At 36.5% G+C, this 20171-nt stretch overlaps 1 long non-coding RNA gene across 9 annotated transcripts in view; it reads left to right on the top strand.

Annotated features, from left to right (window-relative positions):
* LOC141924673 (uncharacterized) overlaps positions 1-20171 on the top strand; it is a 38601-nt gene that overhangs the window by 1823 nt on the left and 16607 nt on the right. For 8 of the 9 annotated variants that reach the window (XR_012623634.1, XR_012623638.1, XR_012623633.1 and 5 more), the window contains exon 2: positions 273-424. This is a non-coding gene — a long non-coding RNA (uncharacterized LOC141924673). Of the gene's footprint in view, positions 1-272; positions 425-17736; positions 17872-20171 lie in introns of all 9 variants that reach the window. The other variant, XR_012623632.1, reaches the window with a different exon arrangement.

The following is a 20171-nucleotide window of genomic DNA, read 5'->3' as shown; positions in this document are numbered from 1 at the left end:
GCCGCCCGCCCCGGGGCTCCGCCGCTCGCCCGCCGGCCGCACCCGCCGCCGCCTCCCGCCGCAGAGTGGCTCGCAGCAGCGGTGCGTCTCCGGGGAAGGGGGGCACGCCGTTCCTCGAGCTCTGCGTGCCGAGCCGAGAGCTCCGATAAACGCAAGGAACTGTCTGTGGTTTTTAATTAAGATTCTGAAAACACCCGGTGTCTTCTTCACAAAGCTTGCATCAAGATAGCAGAAGGTATTCCTCCTGCTAATTTACGTTTCTTTCGGTTTAGTAATAGGAGCCTTCCGAAGGAATCGTGGAGCAAATAGGTTCCTTTATACTTGAAGATCTTCTGACCAAACAGCCCACTCCGATAACCTATTTTAGGCATATGCCAAAGAAACCGAAACAAAATTAGACCAAATAGATACTGAAGCTTGAGAGGTAACTCTTTTCTATATTTTAATAATGTGTTCAATATATATTAGCTTCTGTTCAAGTTCCCGTGAAAAAGATGAACGTTATCCATACTGCAGTCTCTAAGCTGTTCCTATATGAAATACTCGAAGCCTAGAGAAAAAAGGTTGAAAAACACTTAAATGTTTAAAAACTCCTACTTAGGAAAACTTGTGATGGTGATCGATCATATACATCAAATGATGTGAAAAAATATCACGTTAAAACAAAGGATACTTTCTGTAGTTTTATTGAAATTGTTTGTTGGTTTGGGTTTTTTCTAGCTCAAATGTACATTATATCCGATTAATTCATCCATTAATTTGAAATTAGTTGGACAACTGTAGCTATTGAACTTCCAATGATGTAGATATTCTTCTCCCATACAAAAGATTAGGGGGTTTTTTGGTGCTACAAAAAGACAGTCCTGTAGCAATTAATAAAACCCAATTTATGATCCTGTCAGCTCGGCACTGAGACAATAATGCAGGACTTCCTTTCCTGAAAAATAATCAAATGAGGTTTCATTTTCAGCTATAGGTTCTTTTTGTAATCAATAACTGCGCTTATTTTTTAATTTGCCTAGCTTTACAGAAAACAGTTACTGTTTTCAGGTTTTTTTTTCTTTGCAGTTTTTCCAGAATAGAGTTCTTCACTTGCAACAGTTTCCCCCCACCCCCCACCCCCTAGAGATGGGAATGGGTTCCATTAAAGGATCACTTGGATTCTTCTTGTAATCTTGTTTCAGAGACTTACACATTTCATCAGGAAATGGAGAAAGAACCCAAACAAACCCTATACATTTGGCCAACTGGGTATCATAGTACTGTTATAACATTGTGTCTGTTTTAAATCAGACATCTGAAACCAGTCCAGGTTCAAAGTCTTTTCTGACACCAATTGACTATTTGGAAAAATTACCACCTCACCTTAAATTTTTGTGGACAGCCTGTGTTTCAGAGAGGCATCTTTCAGAAACAGTATCTTGGAAGGAAAAGACAAAGAGCGTACTCTATTACCTTCTTGTTCTAACAGAAAGTCCATTAATATACTACTGAGAAGTGATAGCCAGGATCTCAAACTTTCACAGCTTGCGCCTTGTCTGGCTGCAGTATTCCTTACTTTGAACATTGCAGAAAACCTAAATTCTGGTACATAAAGTGTACTTAAATTATCAGTTCTTCTGTAGTCAAAATCCTGCCTGTGACATCATAATTAGCCACCAAGAGATTGGTGTGATGTGACAGGGAGCATTATGACTTTGGGCAGGGACTTCAATGAGATAAAAATGATCTTTTCAAGCAAAGAAAATAAATCCTAGTAAATGGAGGAAAAGAAGAAAATGATACAAAGTGGAACGCACAATGGACTCTAATATGAGCTTTTTCTTAATTGTTTCTGTAGTCACAAGGCAGAAAGAACTCTCTAAGGATTAAAGAAGATAACAGCAATGATGCATAAGTTTATATTAATGCGTTTAATTTTTTTCTTTAATAGTTTTAGAAGTATTTAGAATGTCTGAAACCAAGAATTTTCTTTACAGACTGAATGTACATCCCCTCTTCCTAATTGCTCTAGTATTAGGTCTTTCCTTTTGAGAAAAGAACACTACAAATATTTAAAGCCACCTTGTAAGGCTTAACTTCAAGATTCAGCTATACATTGACTTTTTTATTTCCTTACTCTTTAGCCTAGAAGATGATTTCACAGTTCCTGCATTCTTATATTAATATTTTTGTACACTCAATATAAATGTATAAAATAATGCAGAAATAACTGGTTGCTGAATTTATGCTATTTTCCCCCTTCTGGATTAGTAAGAATAGCTTCCATAAAAAAACATGTATTTATCTACTATTTGGTCAAACAATGCAAAGGGCTTCTTTTCTTTTTTTATTTATGGGAACCAAAATTACTTATTCTTCTTCAAAATAACAAAGTTTCTTCCAAAACCCACTCTGGTTATTACTAGCAGAATATTTGACTGGTCTGCCTCTTCTACCTCATGTCTTGTTTGTTTGAAGGTCTGAGACTGAGCATAAGAGATTTGGTGTTTTGGTGTTTTGTTTTGAGGTGGGTTTTTTTCAGTGGAGGGAACATTCCTGAGATCTTCTAAGTAGAAAAGGTCTGGTGTAAGGATTTCTGGAGTGCTGATCACAGCCCCACTGAAGAACTGGGTCACGAGATTAAGAATGTGTCATACAGCAAAACATATTTGATTCCATAATGCAAATTAAAAAATAATGCTTTTGTCAAACATGCAATTAACACAAATATGTATAGCCATAGTCTGCAGTTTCCTTGCCTTCATAGATTTGTCTTGTCTAAATCTAGCTGCTTTTTGTACTATGGGCCAGACAGAATAAGTGGGAGGCTTTTGATATGGGCATAATTTTCCAAAGACAAAAAGCCATCTTTCTGGGAGTTTGCTAAAATAGGCTCAGGTCACTCTGCAGTGCAAGTGCTGGTCGTCCTTCTTTCTGTATAGAGAGATGGATTGCTCTGGATGTTAAAAAATGACCTCACTGGTCAAGGATTAAGACATACTGTGGGGGAAGTGCACAATATACACCATTTCTTTTAAATTCTGAAGCCAACCTGAGAGTTAGTATGGCCATCATTAACCTAAAAAAAGACCCTTATTTCTGTGAAAAAGATTTTTTTATGCATTCATTACAGATTTAGTGCATGGAAAAGGAAGGCAGAGCTATCAGCAATGTGGTTTCTTTTTTTCTTAAATTGAGATTAAGTCAGTACTTGGAATCACCTCAAGACAACCTTACATTCTTCCAAAGAAGGGGCTGATTTGATCTCAAATATCTGTACTTTATCTGCACTAAACCAACAAATACTGATTTAGTAATTATATATGTTTTTCTTGATGTACAGGATATTATATAAAATATTAATTCTATTAAACTATGTATTAGTCATATTAAGCTCTGGGAATTCCTCTTCCAATTAGTGATATTTTATCCATCAATGAAATGGTAAATAAAAACTTTTAAACATTACTTTAGATAAATACATATTTCTTATTTTTAATTCATGTTTTGGCTTATATAATATCTTCAAAGGAATAGTTGTTTTGTTCATATGAGGCCCAATTTTAACCAGTTTAGTTTTAGGCACCTGTGCTACCTAATTAAGAGCCTGCTCACCCTGACTTCCTAGAGTCGACAGAGAGAGAAACAACTACAGAGAGCAATCCATCCTACCTGCAATCACAGCATATGTAGGCAGGTGTCCATTGACTATAAAAGGCAGGCTGGGATGACCATGGTCCTTAAGTCAGGAGTCTTAGATACTTTAAATTAGGCAGGATAATCCTGAGACTGAGAGCCTGAGCCAGTCTGATAAGTCAGTATGAAAACTACCCTGGACTTCAAATGCCTTTAAGGTCACACCCTTAGAAAGGGAAACTAAGAGTGAGTTGTTGCAGAAAACTAATTACCCCCTAGAGTTCATACGCCTCGTTGTGCTGAAGCACTTTGGGAAGTCTTTGATGAGGATGCCTCTTGCCAGACTCTGTGACACTGTAGCCACATTTCTAATCACAGGAAGAATCTCTAGTATCATCAGATACTCATCTTTCACTCCACAAGAGAAAAACCCTCTTAGAATGTATAGCATGGATTAGAAACACTGTCTCGTCGTGTTGAAGTGTGAGCTGCTAGTAAAGTACTTAGTTTTGACAAATCTCTGCATCGGTGTGTGACAATGTGCCACTTCAACTAGTTGGCTCTTTTAAGTATGTAGAGTTTGGTACTTTGCCCCCTTTCTGTGTACTGAGTTTCTAATATATGAGTCTTATCATTTGCTTGAGCCATTGGATAAGATCTCAGACATGATTTAAGTTATTTTATCTAATCTGGTTTTCCAAGACCAATGCACATAAAGACCACATTGCATCAGGAAGACAATATCTGCAGAATTAACAGTCTATGATTCAGTCATGACCATTCCTTCATATGTTTCTTCTTGATTCAGAAGAAAGCTTGGCTAAACTGAAAGATCAAAGTGGGTCAAAACATAAATAAAATTTATAAATCCAGGTCATTTCTGTAAGGGTGCTGAATCCTACCTTGCACATTAAACGGAAATTATTCAGGTAATTCTCCAGACTTACAGCAGTGAAAAGGATAATTCAGATGAGAATCTCAGTCTCAGCAGAAAGGAACTTACCTGGAAATGTTTATCAAAGAGAGATTCAAGATTTGCTAAACAGGAACTGATTGATTCACAGGGAGTAACACTGAAAGGGGCATGAGTGGTCTGTGGTCCAGTGTAACCAGAGCTGAGAGAGACTGCTAAGGTGGTTACAAAGTCTTAGAGGACAGAATAAGTTTGAACAGTCTTGGAAAGTTTGAGCACTTCCATTTTTAAGTCAGGTTAGTTTTCTTCTTTGAAAGTGTCCATAGTCACTTTTAAAGGGCCAAGGTAAAAAACAAGTTAGTTTACATTTCAGTAGCTTCCAGATTCAAAGAATATAAAGAATGTTGCAGAAGAAACTTTCTCCCCCTTTAAGTTCCTTACTCCGGGCCATCCATAGCCCCACCATCCTTGTCTATCTACTTGGAAAAAGTCATCTGATCAGTGAAATTATGAAATCTTTGTTCCATTGGGATGATACCTGTAGAATAGATGCCTAATGTTGGCTGAATAAAGCAAGAAAAAGTTAGTTTCCGTTATATTTGCTTCTGCTTTAATTAAGATGGACAGTATTGCTAAAAATTTTGAAATTCTGGTAAATTTGTGGCAAATGTGAATAAGCAAAGCAAATTTGGTAAAACTAATACTTTTCAGGAGTTCCCATTCTGATTTTTCTTACCTCAGTCCTGGTAATGGATTTTGACAATATTTTATGAGTTATAGATAAATTAAAATGTGATGCTCTTTAGATTTTTTTAAGTTTCTTTATTTTGCTGGCAGACCTTTCTCTGTGTTCTGCACTTTAGGAGCTGTTTGCCTCATGAACAACAGATTGTATGGTAAAATGATTTAACAGCCAAAACAAAATAAAAAGTACAGTGGATTTTTTTTTTTTTACTTCATGGTATTTGACTTAGCCTTCTTTTTTTTTTTTTTTTTTTTTTTTTTTTAATTTCTACTCTATAACATACTCACAGCATGGCAATCTTTCAATTCGTATCCAAACTTTACCATTTCAGATATACTCCTTTTTCTTTGTATTCCAGGAAATGTAGGGTTTGGATGTCAGCCACCTTCTGTTCCTGCAAAAGCCTCACAACGATCAATGGCTCCTTGCCTAATTAGTCCCATCTCCTCTCTTATACTGCGAATCCTTTCTAAACTGCTTTGTTACTAGATTGGCTCTGCTATTCAGTACCTTATGTGGAAGGTACCCAAAGAGGGGTAATACAGCTCCAACTGAGAGCGACTGGAATTATATCCTATCTGGTTTTAATAACTCGCTTCTGTTGCAGCAAAGCTTCCACCATTTCGAGTCTCAGGGGCTTTATAGGAATCCTATATGAGAGAGATGAGTATGTGCAAAACTATAGTTAATAGAAACAATGCGTCATTCACTGGCACAAATGAATACAGAACATTTTTCAGAAGTTAGTAGATTGAATAAAGTTATTATCCTGCATGTCAAATTACTTCCTTAGTCCAACCAACAAAGGAAGAAACCTGGGGTCAGGCAGACTGGCATGAAGTGGGTAACTCTTCAAACCTGAGAATAGCTGGAGAGCTGCCTGTAGGGGCACTTTTTAATGCCAGTAATTGCTAATAACCCCTGTACCACAGTTCAAAACAGGGAATAGAAACCTCTTTCATGTTAGTGATTGCTTTCTAATTGCATAAACAACGAGAAAGCAGTCCTTTATAGCAAGCCACTTCTCCATCTTAAGAAGGAAATAAAATTTTTGTGGCATTCCTCGTGGCATTGCTATGGTGAATGTTGAGTCCAAGCTTCCAACAGGAAGAAAGAATGAAATAAAATGTCTTGGAGTCTGTCTACAGAAGTGGAGCATTACTTATGACTGCTTGCATGAAATTAATTTAAAACATTAAGCTGAAAAAATAAAAATCAGAAAAACTAGCATTTTTTTCATAACATCTAAACCCAATTTTATTTTCCTGGAACATAAATGAGGGTAGAAGAGTGGATAGTTAACAAGTCCTGAGAAACATGTTAATTAGACGTGATGTCATCATATTAGTGGATGTCATCTGGACCTAGCAGCCATAAAATCCAGAAGTTAGCAGTCATAAAATCAAGAAGTTATATTTGAAAACTGTGCTAAATTTACTGGTCATTATGCTCCACACGTTTCCAAAAGAAATATGTCACAGAGATACATTAGACTTATTCATTATTCAGCTTCATCACAAAGTTAAACAAATATTTTATTGCTTGATAAACAATACTTCACCTCAAGGGCAGTTTTCAGCAGAGGTTATTCAGTTATAAATTATGCTGCTAAGACAATCTGACAGCTTGCACAAAATTATTGCTGTCCAAGTTAAAGAAGTATGTTTCAATGAAATGATACTTGCTTCGTAAGGAAGCTGTAGCTTTGTTTACCAATTTAAAATATTATTTTGCTGTAGTATCATTGTTCATAAATCAAATAGCAAGAAAATACCTAATTTGAATTACAACCTTTTTAAAGCAAGATAATAAGGAACAAAATCATCACAATGTCAGATCTTTATAGTTTCCTTCCGGTTGTGTATGTAGCATTTCTCAGTCACTTGAAAGAACTGCTATATACTATAACATAAAACAGCCTCAAGACTACAGCAATTACAGTCTAGATATTTGACATACACCATACGAATTTAAAAAAAAAAAAAATCTGTTCAATCTAATTCATGTTAATGCAATAGAAAGCAGAAGGGTGAAGCACCAAGCAGTAGGGACATTTCTGTAAATACAGCTCTGTTAGAAAAAACAACTTGAAACCACTTGTATAGCTCAAGGTCCCAGAATCAATGAGAGTTCTGTCATGGGCTAAAATCTGTTTGTGGCTTCTGCTCTGCTCTTATCCACCTCTGCAAACCAGTCATATAATTCACAATGAGTTTGGTCATCTAATGTTATCTTATACTGAATGGAAATGTTGTCTAGATGGGACATCAAGCCTTCCAAACCCCATACTGTACTCTTTTAATTCATTCCCCAGTTATAGCAATTAGGACAAAACATGGAAAGCTTTAAAAAAATGAGTAGTACTGTGTGCAGCATAACTAATGATGTGTGGTTTCCCTCCTGTCTCTGATGTCTAAGAAAGGGCGATCTCATTAGCCTCTTTCACAACGAATAATAACAGGATGTCTCTTCTCCATCCACTTGCCAGTTGTCATAAAATTGCTTATGTTTAGGCTCTTTACCCCTCTAAAATGATGTTCAAGAATTACTGTGAGTTTGACAGACAGACTGACATGGGAAATGATTGCATTTACTGAATTTTGGAAATTTACTCAATTACCTAGAAAACCAGGCTACAAATTGCCATCTCTTCTTATTTTGATATGTTAATTCTGAGAATTTCTAGCCATCTTACTGTAGAAAAGAGAGATCTGGACACACTCTTTTCCAGTCTCTTCATTGTGGACTTCCACATTTCTCTCCCTGTAGGTGAAACTCTTGGTTACATTGGGCAGTTACAAGGAATAGCGTGAAGGTTGCTCTTGCCTGGTTGCCATGCCCCTGAACTAAAACAAAGAATTACAGTTGAGAAATGGGAATCCTTCTGCAGCTTTTCCACAGCTACTAATGTAAACAATTGCAGCTTCTAGCCCAGGGGTGTATGTAGATCAGGATCTGTTCTTGAACAACAGCTCTTTAGTGGGATATCCCCTGCTTAAACCCTAGTCGGTGTCAGCTCAAACACTTCGTAGCTTGTGGGGATCTCAGGAAAAAATTCGGTAATAGACTTGTGTGTGTATGTGTAGGTCTAATGCAGTAGAGGTTTGAGAGAACATTATAATAAAAACCAAGCACAATTTAGTTTATTAATTATCACAATGATGCTAACAAGATGAGAGTAGTTATTGGGAAGAAAGAAAGACCTTTAACTTGTAAAGGTCCTGGTAATTGCTTCAGTCTGTCTCTTTGAGCTTGGGAATTGCCTGCAAAACACCCATTAAGATCTGGTGTGGAAGGAACTGTTGCATGGTTAATAAAAAACATACCTATGGAACCTGTTACTTGATGCAACTGACATATTGGGGATTTGCCTGGCTATCCTCAGGCTGGCAGAGATAGGCAGGTGGCAGTTCCAGGTGAATGCAAAAAGGTCACAGAGAAGGAAATTACAAATCCCCCCCCCCCCCCCCATTTCCAGTGTATGATGATTCGTGAAATAATTTTCTGTTTTGTTTACCTGTTGTATCGGATGGGAGTTTGCAGGAGAGTGGTGGTAGTGTGTCGGTTTTTTCCTGTAAGACTAAATAGTCTTACCTTGTTAGTATTGCCTTGATAACAAATAATCTATACAGTTCTTGTTTTGTACGGTCTTGTTATCACTGCATGTCACTTAAGACAGAATAACAAAAAAAAGATCAGAGTGAACTTCAGAAAGTTTGGATGGGTGTAGAGCTCAGTATTTCCAAGATAAAATCTATGCCCTATCCCAGTAACTTTTAGAATTGGGAGAAGAGCAGTTTAAAACCCCCACATTTCCCTAAGCCATTTCTAGTCTATGAAAATATTAAAGGGAAACTCTTCAGTTATTTTCTGGCTATTTCTTTCAATTTCCTGCCTGTTTTCTTCCTATTTCTTCCATTTTGTAGTTGGGGCCATTGAACAACTTTTCATAGTTTTTAGTGTCATATTTTCAGTGACATTTCATGAATGTTTAAGTGCATTCAGACCTTGAAGACCAGAGAGTGAATGAGCCATCTTTAGATATGGTAACAATTTGAACTGTCATTGCCGGTCATTAGAAACCTAATTTTGAACTAATGGTGAGCACCTCCTGCAAAGTGCCACACACCTCCTGTTCTTAATGAAATTAATGACAACTAAGAATGCCTAGCACCTCACAAGAGTAAGTTCTTATTTACCACCCAAGAAGATGCCAGAATGGATCATAATTATGAAATTTAAGCCCTTGTTTGTCATTCCTATTAACTTTAACACCATCAGGAAGAGGTCCTGTATGAATTATGTATCTATTTTCCTTTTGCTGCCACATGGGTAAAATTACAGCTCAGAATGTAACTGCCTATGTGTAAATGGCTTTTCTTAGTCAGCATCAAGATATATTGATCCATGATGCACTGTATAAATTATATATGTTAATCTTTCAATCATTAAATTGATATAATACCAGACAAGATGATTCTCTTTTTGACTAATATAGATACAGTATCAAAAAAAGTTAAACAAGGCGTAAAATATCTAGCATTTTAACATTAAAATACAATAAAACCAACTCAAAAATGTACTTACAGAAAAAAATCCCAGTAAAGATGATTGTATAACTTAATTATAGAAAATTTCCTAGAATTAATTTGCCATATATGAAACACTTCACAATGATCAGACTCCATATTCTGAATGCAATATTAAGCAGGGAGATTCAGCAAGGAGTGATTTTACTGTTGCAAGCCACATTCACTCTAGTTTACACTGTTGAACTTCTGATTAAAGCCACCGAAGCAAACAGATTTAGTAGAATTTGAACTTGTGTAACTGGGAGAAGAATTTTAATACCTTCACTTTTGTTGGTGTATCATGAAAAATGGTTATTTCAAAGGTAGAACTACTAGTTAATATAATTTGTATCACTGAAGATATCTTTCTACTATGAAAGAAGCACTTTTTCTACTGTAAATATTTTCCTTTTCTCTTTTCTTTGACTAACGGCAACAAAGGGCAATAAAAATTCATGTTGCTTTTTTCTTTTTAAAGATGCAATGTCAGATCATAAGTGCGCCTGCCTTCTGAATTCATAATCTCCTACTGCGTTTCATTACATATGGAAAGATCAAATACAATATCTGGTTAAAGGCACTCAGCCTTTCAGGAAATTACAAAATCTAGTGTTATGTTCAAGTAATAGATGTTTTGCTATTTGGTTTGGTGGAATGTAAATATCGTGATTCTAAGTAAAATAGAAATGACATAAGGAGAAAGTAGTACATGCATACACTTTTATAGAAAAGTAAGAAATGTACATGTTAGTGTCATTTTAAGCTTGAACTAAAAAAGATTTCTGTCGCCAAGTACATTTTTCATGGTAAAACTCTAAAGATAGATTACTGCTGTTGCTTTCTGGGTTTCTTTGTTTTGTTTTGTACTGGATATGTAGTAGACAAGCTGGTAGATTTTCAAATACAATAATGTATGGTTGGTGGCAGAACTGCAAATAATTGGTTTTATTTCTTTTTTTTTCCACTTCACTGCCTGAACAGAAAAATTAAAACAACCCAAACCACTGTTTTATGTTGACCCAGAGCTAAAATTACTTGATTGTGCTACTGAAAGAAAAGAATGAAAACAACTTATTCATAAAATTTTGTTAGAAACATTTAATTTGTTTTTTTACATTATTTTAAAATTTTTCCCTAATTTTGGCATTTAACAAAGCAAAAAGTCATTTCAAAACAATAGAAATGTCTTACCTAGAAAATGTCAAAAAACAGATTTTCAGATTCGCCCTTTCAGCCAAAACTGTTAAAAGTTATTTCAACACAGAGGCTGGATTTTTTTCAGAAAATTGACTGTTTGTGGAAAAAAGGTCACAAAACCCAGATATATCATTTGCTGAAGACTTTTCAAAACTCATTAATTAATTTAGGCTGTGATACATGTTTCTCTGGTAAAGTGAAAATTTAAATTTATTTCCTGTATTTGGGTTTGAGTCTGTAGTGACAGGTAATACAAATTTGCTGTCCCTGTAAGTACCATGAGCTTCAGCAGAGTTTTGTGTGGGCACAGGAATATTCAGTACAGAATTCTTACTGAAGGACCAAGGCCTGATTTTAAAATTCATGATTCCTCATGTAAGGACCCATGTGTAAACATGAATGTGTCCACAGTGAGTGTTGTCTTCAGAAAGAAACCTGCAGAGTATGGTAGCTAACTGGAAGAATCCGTAGTTATTTGAAGCAAAATGTACCTGCTTACCTTGCAGCTTTACGCTATGCTGATCAGTTAAGTTTATAATTGGGAAAGCTAACATTTTTTTAGACTTTGAACCTCCCTGTAATTGTATACATGATTAATGTTACACTCTTGAACAAGTATTTTGAACCATCCAGAATATCTGCATTATTTTCAGAATGGTTATATATATAAACTTACTCATTTCTTGGATACTGTTTACCTCTGGGTTTGTACTGCCTGAGTATTTAATGTTTTACAGTACAACTAATATATTTAATAAGATAATGAGGGTTCTGATTATACTTCTGCAACTCTTACTCCTTGACACAAAATCTTTCTCCTACCATGTAAGTAAGATTAATTTGTAATCTTATGTGCTTACTTACATCTCCCACAGTGTTCAAAGTAGGCTAAATATGTAGTCTCTCGAATACAATTTGGGTGTAAATCGTAAAAATTAAACACTCTTGTCCATAAACTGCTGCCTCCCTTTAATGATATCTCTGTGTCTAACAGAAAAGATTGCCTTACTGTATTGTTCAGGAAAACACATGACACAAAAAGCTCCAGGTGTACTAATATCAACTGTAAAGAGCATCTTTTATTACCAGTGGCAATAGGAAATCCTAATAATATTTAGTATTGTGTGTTGTGTATGGACTACTGAATTATCATCCAATGAATCTTTAGGTATTTGGCATGTACAAATATTAACAAATCCATGAAGTAAGTAAGCAAAAGGTAATTCTTGGGATGACACATGCTTATTTGATGGCATTGCAAGGTTGTAACGAAATCTGTTAGAAACATGAAGTGTTACTGGGGGTTAGTAAAGAATCAGCCCCAAGGTGGAACCTGAAAAGGGTTGCAGAGGCTCTCTAAAGGCACACTGCAAGATGGGATGCATGTTACCTAAGTTTAACCATCTAAAAATTAAGAATTTATTCTAAGATAGTAGTCTAAGTTCCTTTTATTGTCAATAAAGGCAAGCAATTACATCTCCTCTTCACTTGTAGTATCTTTCAGTATATTCTTCTTTACTCTTACTATTTGTAATACTTTTGCATAAAAGAATAATAGTAAAACAGATGCCAGGAGATTTTTATAAGATATCTGTAAAGCTCTTGGGCATCAAAGGTAGTTCTGTGAGAGCAAAAAGACATCCTTAAGATATTCCTTACTCTGTTAAGTTATACAAAAGGTCATGGACTGAAAAGTGAAACATGGCCTCACAACTGAAATAGTCTACTGATGTACTGCAAAGCTCTTTATATCATGTGTCCTAAGTCAGCATCCTTTCCATGTCATGTAATCGCTGTTAGAGAGTTGTATGCTATTGCATGAAGCTTCTGTGCATTTAACACAGTGTAGAAAAGGGAAACTACAATTGTCTTTGATAGGATTAAATTATACATTTAATCCTTTTTGTTCCAGATGTCAATACATAAAAGTCATATCAGAGACTCAAATGCAGAACCTCATGCATAATTTTAATCCCTCATCCTGTGCTGTAGGTTACAGATCTGGAAATTATAGCATATAAAAGCTTCTAAAAGTGGATTCCTTTCTCACAGCTTTTAAATCCACTACTGTTAATAGTAAATATTTTACTGAGTTATTTTGGAATACCCTGTGTGAGAACTAAATGAATTGCAAATTATTTATACAAAATGACAGAGGGAGTTCAGCATTTCATGGCAGGTGAAAAGCATGTCACACGTACAGACTTTCCATCTGTGACTGCATACCTAGACAGTGCCAAACTGAAAACTAGGCAGCATGTAACAGCTGAGAAGACAAAGTGTGATGTGCATTTAATTTCACCAGTAGAACTATCACATGCCACAAACCACATCAACTCCTACTGCTAAACAACTATTTTATATATGTATGGATATATATACACACATATATATTTTATATATATACACATATATATAATATATACACATACGTATTGCTTGTTTGGATATATTGTATTTCTTCATTATAGGCACAATCTTGTGTGACTGTAACAGCTGTACAATTTAGGTATATGGTACTGTGCATGTTTTGCAGGTGCCAAATGACAAAAATCTATAGTCTGCTAATTTTCTAGTGCACAGAAATCCCTCATTGCATGGAGATTACAAAAAAAAAAAAGAAAGGAGCAAATTGAAATCTATGTATCTATTTGTTTTTTAAACCACCAGTCTCTCAATAAGAAATAATAAAAAGACTGTGCTTTTGAGGAGCCTGAAATGCTTTATGCTTTGCTGCTGCAAATTTAGTCAGCAAAAGCAGCTGAACTCATCTAAAACTCATTTCTGAGTTGTGCTGACATTAATGAAACAAACAATGATACTGGTGAAAAACAATGACAGAAAAAAGTTTTTTATTTTAAGCTTCATTGAAAATAAAAGACAAAACAGAACATTTGTCATATGGGAACAATTTGTGATTATTAGAATTTTAAAAGTAATCAAAATTTAAAATAATCATACTTCAGATACTCAGTGGATCACAGGTAGGTGACATTGATTGCATCAAGAGATTGAAAAAGATCTAATTTATTACAGCAGAAGGTAAAAAATATTCTAAAGGTGACAGAATGCATATACCCCCAGACTTTTTGCCAAGGTTGGTGCAACATGGCTGTGATTTATTTTCTGCTCAGATTTCTGCAGATTTCAGATCCTATGGCTGTCTAGTGATTTGCCACATTCATAATAGAGTAACAACTGCAAAGCAACTAAGGGGCTTTCTGGAGATCCTTGCTGTATACACCTGGCAGATGCTTGCAGTAGATCCTGACAAGGTAGTCTTGCGCTCTAGGATCACTTTTCCCTGTTTTCAGGCAGGCAGTCCACACAGATGAGTAGTTCTTCTCTCAGGTGAAAGCTGCTGCTGGTCACGTGGAGTCCTTTGTCAACTGAAGGACCTGAAAAGGTAAAAAGGGCAGAAGGCACTTCAATTTTCAAGAGTAATGCTTGTCTCTTTACTTTGTACTCAACACTTCCAGAAAAGATGCTGGAAATCTTGTCAGTAAAGTTCCTGACCAGATCACTTTTTCATGGGTAATTGGGAGTGAATAGGGAGGGAGTACTGAGGAGGAAAAGGGGAGCAAAATGGACTTCAAGACAAATAAGTCCACAGGGGAAAATGAGGAGGGAGAGAGATTGGAAGGGTTCCTCGGTGGGGTAGGTAAATGCACAGGTATGTGTATAAAGAAAGATAGACCATTCAGAAGTCCATCTTAATGAGGTCACCTAGAACCTCTTTTATTTCAGAAAATATCTGCCAGCTTTCAGAAGAAAAAAGGAATGAATTGTGTGCAAATCTTTTGTTGTTATCACAGAATTTATAAAGCCTACTCTTCTTGCTTTGATGAAAAATGTATTTCATAGCTTCTCATAAACCCAATCTGCCTTACTTGGGTTAAAAACATGCCCCTCTGATTTTGCATTTATGGCAATGTAATTAGTGGGAAGTGTATCTCCCCCTTCTTCTCTTACTTTGTGCAGGCCTTGAATAAATATAGCTGTGTTCTCTTTTTTTTTATATATATATATATCAGGAGGAAACAATACCATGCACCCATTTTGTGAAAAAATGTAATGTAACATTATGTGAAAGATGCTTAACTTCTGATAATCCAAATAAAGTCATTGAAAGAGGACTACCTTCATGAAAGAAAAATTCTCACCTAGTTTATCTAATTGGGTATGCAAACTCCATTTTATCAGCAACAAGAATTGTCATCTAATGATGTTCACACTAGTTGCCCTAAGGATGAAGTGGCAATCAGAGACATTGTTCATTCTATTTGGGCTTCTGAGTTGTCATGCAAATCTGTATGCAGATACAGTCTGGAGATGAAAGAAATAACCTCAGTGATGAAATGAAACATGAAACTCTCATTTGAGCCTTTTGGTGTTGCTTTACTGAGCTTCACTGCCTAAACAACAGTATGCATATCATTACCATAAACATTTGACATTGTCTTGGTTTTGTAATGCTCTGGTAGGGAGTTTGCTGTGATCTTATTGTGTCTTTATATTTGAAGACCTGAAGAATAGTTTTGGCTTCACTGCAGGCGTTCCATAACTATGTCTACCCCAAAAAATCCCAAACTTACTGTTTAGAGTGAGGCAGTTAATATAGATATTTAAATAAAATTCTACTATTGCTTCAGCTGGTGTACATTTTTATACACAGTGTACCTACACATGCAATACCGTGGAATACTGTTTTGGTCCTGCTGTGCAAAAAAAGCTGTGGACAGGCTGGAGAGGGTCCAGAGAAGGGCCACAAAGATGATCAAAGGACTGGGAAGCCTGTCATATGAGGAAAGGCTGAGAGTACTGGGGAGGGAGAGAAGGCTTAAGGGGGAGACCTTATCACCATGTTCCAGTATTTAAAGGGTCACTGCAAAGAAGATGGAGACTCTCTTTTACAAGGAGGCACAGGGAAAAGATGAGGGGTAATGGGTACAAGTTAATCCTGGGGAGATTCCGATTGGACACAATCAGCCATTGGAATAATCTCCCAAGGGAAGTGGTGGATTCTCCAACACTGGACACTTTTAAGATTTGGCTGGACAGGGTGCTGTGCCATTTTGTCTGAACTGTGCCAAGAAAGGTTGGACCAGATGATCCTTAAATTCCCTTCCAATCTGGTATTCTATGATTCTATGATTCTATGCATATATATATAATTTATATATATATATATCTCTATGATTTAAATATGCATTTACATTTGTATGCACGGAAGAGTTTCAGAAAGTTCATGTTTTTGTGTTTCTCCCCATTCCTTTTCCAGGAAGACTTTCAACCCTTAAAAAAATCTAAACTAAACTTTTATTTCTGAATGTACAAAAAAGGGAATACTTATAAGCTCCCTTTTTGTAGATGAGTATAGCTAAGCAGATAATGAGGGGTGAAATCTGCAAATATTTATTTAAATGAAGCATTGAATTTTCCAATGCAATATTGTAACTCATTTTGTGCCCACTTTGCAGGAATATTCTAGGAAATTAATTTACTGAGAGGCTGCTTAAAATATGTATTGTTACTGAGTAGTGGATGATACCAGTGAAAGTCATACTTGGAGTTATAATATGCAAATATTGAAAATGAACAATAAGCTATTAGTTCTAAACTCTGCTCTGCCCTGCAGAGAACAAAAATGAAAATGTGACTGCTGCTTATATGCTAGCTGCAATACTTTACCTGTAATCTCCCACTCTTCTTTCCCAGTTATAGTCACACGACATGATCATCAAATACATAGGCTGTTCCTACAAACATTTTATGTATTTGTAACTTAATGCATAGTCAAAACGGTTTTATAATATGACCAAACATGGGCAGAAATATTTGTAGAATGGGAAATTTATGAAGCCACACTTTTGGGCCAAGATGATAAAGTGCATCGAACAAAAAACCCATTTCTGTTTGTTACTACAGATAAATAATAAAAGATCAAAGTAAAATTCATCTTAACTGTCTCCTCTGTCTCCTCTTATTCCATACTTGTAGTAAACTGCTTAGTACAGTATTACCAAGTATATTTGCAGACAAAATTTGGCTAATGTTAATGAATAAATAAATACTATTATATTTTGAATCTTTAAACTAATCTCAGCCTTTTGTTCAGAGCTGTACCATGTAGTATGTATGAGACTCACCCTGCTTTGTGCACAGACAAACCCAGGCCTTGTGGGTCTTGTGTGTAGGCAGCAAAGAGCCATACTTCCTCAGGTGCTCTATAGCCCACGTGTTAGCCTGATTGGGTCATAAATCAGCAAATACAAATGACTGTACATCAAGAGGTGGGTCATCATGCAAAGATTTGTGCTCAGAGGACTCCAGCAAGGAGGCAGGCTACATAGGTGCAAACTATATTATGGCCTCTTGCTCACCTTAAGTGACCCAGTGTGCCATTGCCTCTCACAGTTGAAAGGAAGATGCTTTTTCACAACTGTTCAAAAAGGAAGAAAGGAAGCTATATTCAGCAAATAAATTATTAATTCTGAATTATTCCCTCAGCTCTATGGCACAGTCATTGCTGCCCCAGTTTTCTGTCTTGCATATGAAGCATAAAATATCATTCCCATCCTCAAAGCCTTTTCTGATAGAAATTGGCGAGGTAGCTAAAGTCAGAATTGGGCTTTATGAGGTAGCATCTTTTGGCAAAGAATATATAATTTCACAATTTATTTTTTTTCAAGATCTTGTTCTATTCCACTTGAATTGAAAGGGAGACTTGGCAGTGACATAAAGGTGGGGAAGAATGGCCCTGCAGCTTCTCTGACATGGAAAGATCTACATAGATGCATACATCAACAGCAAAACATTCACACTTGGTATGTACTTGGTAGAGTGTTCTCAACATAAGCTTTTAGCCCATTTAGCTGCTCACTTGCAGGAGTTTGGTATGATTCGGCAGTGTGATTTTTCACAGAGGTCAAAGGGCTGAATAGAAACCTGTAAGACACCTATGTCAACCAATGTAGAGATTTTACTGGCTAATACATTGTAATGTAGAACCTTATTTACATAAGTGAGTATTTTTGTTGAACTGAGTAGTTTTACAAAGTAACCCAGATATTTTCAGGATAAATTAAACTTCATACTGTCTTGACTCATATCACTTGTCCCAGCTCAATCATAGTAGAAATTTGTCAGGGCAAAAAGTACTTTGCTCTTTTATTACATATCTGTTCAACAATAGAGCTCATTATCTCTGTCTTGCAAATACAGAGAATGAAATAAGAAAGGAACATGATCTTCTGAAAATAGGACAGTAAAGCAGGGTCAGAAGTTAGATTTGACTCGGTATCTTCTGAGTCCCAAATCAGTTTCCCTCTGCTAGACAGTATGTGTTTCCAGTGTCTACTTGTATATCTGTATCTGTGCAGATATATCCCTGTATAGCTACCTCTCTGTATAACTCTTTTTAGAGGAAAATCAGGTGTTTTTCTAAGTGAATGCTACCAGATCTGATGTGGTAAATAGGTTCAGTAATATTTTATTATTGAGAACAATGTTAACACTGTTTGCTAGTGATTAAGATTACAGAGACCAGAGAATAAAGTAGATGTAGGAAATATTCTGGAGGAAAAGCTGTTCGGTTATGCAAACATCTAAATGAATATATCTGCCTGCATATATGCATTTTGTATTGAACTTTTTCAGTGTAACAGTGGAAAACCTCACTTTATTAACAAAAAGTGTTGACTGAAAATGTAGTCAAAATGTAAGTATATTAGGATAGACTATTAGGATAGACAGATCTCTCTCTGCAGAGAGATCTGGACAGGCTGGAGCGATGGGCTAAGGCCAACTGTAGGAGTTTCAATAAGGCCAAATGCCGGGTGCTGCACTTTGGCCACAACAACCCCCAGCAGCGCTACAGGCTTGGGGAGGAGTGGCTGGAGAGCTGCCAGTCAGAGAGGGACCTGGGGGGGTGATTGACAGCTGGCTGAACATGAGCCAGCAGTGTGCCCAGGTGGCCAAGAAGCCCAATGGTATCCTGGCTTGTATCAGAAATAGCGTGGCCAGCAGGGACAGGGAAGGGATCTTACCCCTGTACTCGGCACTGGTGAGGCCGCACCTTGATTCCTGTGTTCATTTTTGGGCCCCTCACTACAAAAAGGACATTGAATTACTCGAGCGTGTCCAGAGAAGGGCAATGAAGCTGGTGAAGGGTCTGGAGCACATGTCTTACGAGGAGCAGCTGAGGGAACTGGGGTTGTTTAGTCTGGAGAGGAGGAGGCTGAGGGGAGACCTCATCGCCCTCTACAGCTACCTGAAAGGAGGTTGCAGAGAGCTGGGGATGAGTCTCTTTAATCAAGTAATAAGCAATAGACAAGAGGTAATGTCCTCAAGTTGTGCTAGGGAAGGTTTAGACTAGATGTTAGGAAGTATTTCTTTACAGAACGGGTTGTTAAGCGTTGGAATGGGCTGCCCAGGGAGGTGTTGGAGTCCCCATCCCTGGAGGTGTTTAAGAGTCGGGTCGACATAGTGCTTAGGGATATGGTGTAGTTGGGAACTGTCAGTGTTAGGTTAAAGGTTGGACTAGATGATCTTCAAGGTCTTTTCCAACCTAGATGATTCTATGATTCTGTGATACTTCGAAATCCATCCACTGTACAAAATCACTGAAATTTATAAATTCTGAGGAACACAAGAATATTAAGAAACTGCCAAGGAATAAAGTCACAGAGTACGTATTTTTAAGTGAGCTATGGAGTAAGATGTTTTGACTGGATGTTTTCTGTGTGAGACTTAGTATTCAGTAATTACTAAAAGAAAAAGCACATTTTACTTTGGGAATATCTTTCATGTTTCTATGAGCATAAAATCTTAGTCTAGAATTGCAGTTAACTTCCAATAATTATTTTTTTCTCTATAAGTTTAAATACTAGCATAAATATTTAATGTAATTTAATAAAATAGTTTAATGTAAATATAAATTTGCATTTTACATTTACACCATGAGAAAGTCTGCAATATGCTGGTGCTGATGGTTTATTATAATCATGGTTCTGTTTGACTAGGAAAGTATATATGGGATGATCTACCTGCAAGAGCATCTTAAATCAGCTGGTCGGTGGATGCTCTGTGCAGAGACACATATTACACCATACTGATCACTGATATT

The sequence above is a fragment of the Strix aluco genome, chromosome 5 (assembly GCF_031877795.1).
Source record: "Strix aluco isolate bStrAlu1 chromosome 5, bStrAlu1.hap1, whole genome shotgun sequence".
Lineage (NCBI taxonomy): Eukaryota > Metazoa > Chordata > Aves > Strigiformes > Strigidae > Strix > Strix aluco.
Note: the sequence above shows the minus strand (reverse complement) of the source record. Positions and strands in the feature narration are given on the sequence as shown.